Raw genomic sequence first — 4,257 nt, 5'->3', positions numbered from 1 at the left:
ATTTTTACCAGGGCATAGTGAGGTCATACCATGGCACCATGCCAGGCATCATGTTTTTCACGCATTTATTTCATTTTTTCTATAGTTGAAAACCCAATAAACAAACGTTTGTGGTTGACTATTGCCACACATTTCATCGAAATATCTGTCCATTCCTTGTAAAAGGCATGAGAATTTACTAAATGGCACGAGCATGGTTTTTTAGGCCGTTCTTGTGCACCCTTTCATGCACCAATTGTTTGAACTTGAATTATGTGCATTAATGCCTAGAAAATGCACATAATCCCCTAAATATGGTAAATGAACCCAGAAAAGTGCCAAATTTTAACACGGTGATTTGCAGGGTGTATGTTCATCATAGAAAAAACTCATGGACAAAGGACAAATGAAATTTGGATCCCCCTTCAATCTTGGTGATTCCCCCATCGAAACCATGAAACTTCCTCGACAATGGTTTGATTTATGAAAGGCGTGCATGACGACATAAGGAAAACATTCTCAACTTTTTACGAGGGCATGGTGAGGCCATACCATGGCGCCACGCCAGGCATCATGTTTTCCAAGCATGTATTTTATTTTTGTATAGTTGTTAATCCAGTAAACGACGCATTTCTGGTTGACTATTACCACACATTCCCTTGAAATATCTGCTCATTCCTTGTAAAAGGCATGAGAATGCACTAAATAGCACGAGCATGGTTTTCCAGACCGTTCTTCTGCACCTTTTCATGCACCGATTGTTTGAATTTGAATTATGTGCATTAATGCCTAGAAAATGCAAACAATCCCCTAAATATGGTAAATGAGCCCGGAAAAATTTCAAATTTGAACACGTTGCATTTGAGGCAGTATGTTGATCATTGGAAAAAAACTGAATGACAAACTAGGACAAAAATTAGGATTCCCCTTCAATCTTGGTGATTTCCCTCTCGAAAGCATGGAACTTCCTCGGTGATGGATCGATTTATGGAGGGAGTGTATGACAACATAAATCAAACCTTCTCAGCTTTTAACCAGGGCACGGTGAGGCCATACCATGGCACCATGCCAGGCGTCATGTTTTTCAAGCACGTATTTCATTTTTCTATAGTTGATAACCCAGTAAATGACGTGTTTATGGTTAACTATTGCCATGCATTCCCTTGAAATTTCTGCCCATTCCTCGTAAAAGGCTTGAGAATTTACTAAATACCACAAGTATGGTTTTTCCAGACCGTTCTTGTGCACCTTTTCATGCACCGATTGTTCGAATTTGAATTATGTGGATTAATGCCTGGAAAATTCACATAATCCCCTAATATGGTAAATGAGCCCAGAAAATGCCAAATTTGAACACGTTGCATTCGAGGGGGTATGTTGATTGTAGAAAAAAATTGAATGACAAGCTAGGAAGAAAATTTGGATTCCCGGCCCCTTCAATCTTGCTGATCCCCCCCCCTTGAAACCATGAAATTTCCTCGGTGATGGTTTGATTTATGAATGGCGTGCATGATGACATAAGATAAACATTCTCAAATTTTTACTAGGGCATGGTGAGGCCATACCATGGCACCTTGCCAGGCGTCATGTTTTCCAAGCATGTATTTCATTTTTGTATATTACCCGGTAAACACATTTCCTTGAAATATCTGCCCATTCCTTGTAAAAGGCATGAGAATTTACTAAATAGCACGATCATGGTTTTCCAGACCGTTCTTGTGCACATTTTCATGCACCGATTGTTTGAATTTGAATTATGTGCATTAATGCCAAGAAAATGCACATAATCCCCTAAATATTGTAAATGAACCCGAAAAAGTGCCAAATTTGAACATGGTGATTAGCAGGGTTTATGTTCATCGTAGAAAAAAACTCATGGACAAAGGACAAAGGAAATTTGGATTCCCATTCAATTTCGGTGATTTACTATCACACACGATTCATCTCCGTCGCCTCTGCGAATCCTGTGTGTTCACTTACCCATGCAAAAGGAAAAAATAAAACCCTCGCCCACTTCGTCCCCACCCACTCGCCGCGGACTCCTCGGCAACTCTGCACCTCATCAACTTCTATCGTGACAGCCACCCTAAGCTTGATGTCTATTGTCGACGGGCGGAGGTCGCACTCCAAACGGCACAGGATTTCGCCCCTACCGCTTTCCGCCGCCTATCTGCACCGACATTCTAGACTCTGGTCGACTGGGGTTTTCTGTAGGATTGGGCCAGGGATTTTTCTCATGGAGAAGGTAACCAACTTAGCAAAATATTCACTCATCTCTTATCGCAGTTCGTCCATCACTATTAATCAACCCGGCGGAAATCGCCATGGAATCATTTTTGTTCTAGCTGATTCGTGGGTATTCATTCATGTGTCCACAGTGCGAGCACAAATCGGGCAAGTGTGGTCGCGGCCAGTCGGAAACGAAGTTCTATCTCACCATTCCAGATGACTTCAGGGAGCGCTCGGTATGTTCAATCTCAACCTACCATGGTCAGCATGGCCTAAATTTGTGAACATATACTATTTGTTGCTACATTATCTATATATTTTCATCAAATCTTTGTTACATTATCTATTTTAATTATATTTTTTTGTACTTTCCTTTCATCTATATATTGATCTGTTCAATCAGTTACTCCAATATTTGCATCTTGCTCTATTATTTCAATATATCTAATTTACGATCTTAATTTTCATTTCAAGTAGTACATCCCTTGCTTTGCAAGAACATGAGTAGAAGGAAATCTTGGGCTTTACTTTGTTGATGACTCCTAGGATGTCATATTGACAACGCATCATGGATTTACAATGACAATTAGCGTAAAACTTGATAAAGTTGGTCACTCCTATTTTAATGCGGACCTTTGAAGAAAATGTCTAAGTGTTATGAACTGAAAGCTGGTAATAAAATTCTAGTGCATGCACCACAGACTGGTCTAATTAACATGAATGTTTACTTCCCCAACGTCATCAGCTGATAAAAGTCTGATCGAGGTTAGCATCCTTCAACTTTCTCCATGCTGGCATATTACTTAGCAAAATCGGGGTATTTGTTCTGACTAATTGATCACTATTTAAGCAACCAATTGTGATTTCATTTTCTGACTCTGTTCCTAGGCAGTAACAAATTCTATTTACCAATTTATGCGCACTATATATTCTTCTACCATGTTCTGAATAAATAATACCTTTCCACCTTTTAAGAAAGATATGTTGGATGCATAGTGAACAACTTGTATGTTACTAAGCATACCAAATTTCACTGGAAGAACTTGAAGCATGTCATAAACTGTGTTGATAATCTGACAGAGATAGCACAGCATATGAACGATGGATTTTGGATGGGATGAATTTTACCTATGGTGCACACATTGAACAAGATCAATTGTGTGCATAAAACACTGGTAAAATGTCTTATTTTAATGTTGATGCTCATAAACTATATATATCTTCAACAATATGTTACAATTGGTTTTTATTCTACATTTCAACCGAAATTGCCCGTTGTAGAAGTTCCTGGATCGATTTCCCGGCGTGGTTGAATTACACTTGTGCCTGCTAATAACGCCAAAGTGATTGCAAGGTACTACATTTCCCGCAGAAATGGAACCATTCAAATTAACAAGTTCTTGCTTGTCATGGCAATGCATCCATATTGGAAAATGGGAGACATTGTTCAACTCCTGCTCTACCAAAGCACAGGAGGGCTCTTCCTTTTCATTGACGAGATGCCGAGTCGCCGTGATTAAGCTGCTTCCATCGGATAGTTGTGGTTGTTGGCCCTCAGCCTCTTAAAATGTGCTAGATGTTACTATGTTAAGTATGTAGATATGGACCATATGGTTGTTGGCCCTTACCTCTTAAAATGTGATAGTTGTTACTATGTTAAGTATGTAGATATGGACCATATGGTTGTCAAAACAGTGTTACGAATATCCTCCTTTTGTCGAATAGTGTAACAACTATATATATATTACTCAAATGTTGTTACCCAAGTTCTTAAATTTTCATGGAAAGTATTAATATCATACACAGTTCATTGAGTTTAAGCGTGTGCCCGATATCCAGAAGGCATTTGCATATTAACTGTCCATATTGCAAATTCACACACATGTTAACATAAGGAAACGTATGTGTAACTTACTAATCATCGCACACGAGTACTCGCAGACTCATCATGTGCAATACTCCTAGCCACCGCAAGCAAGTAGTTTGCATTTTTCAAAGTTTTTTGTACACACAGAATCACACACGAACTAACTATATTAACCGTCTATG

This window comes from Triticum aestivum, chromosome 5B (assembly GCF_018294505.1).
Source record: "Triticum aestivum cultivar Chinese Spring chromosome 5B, IWGSC CS RefSeq v2.1, whole genome shotgun sequence".
In the NCBI taxonomy this organism is placed as follows: Eukaryota; Viridiplantae; Streptophyta; class Magnoliopsida; order Poales; family Poaceae; genus Triticum; species Triticum aestivum.
Note: the sequence above shows the minus strand (reverse complement) of the source record.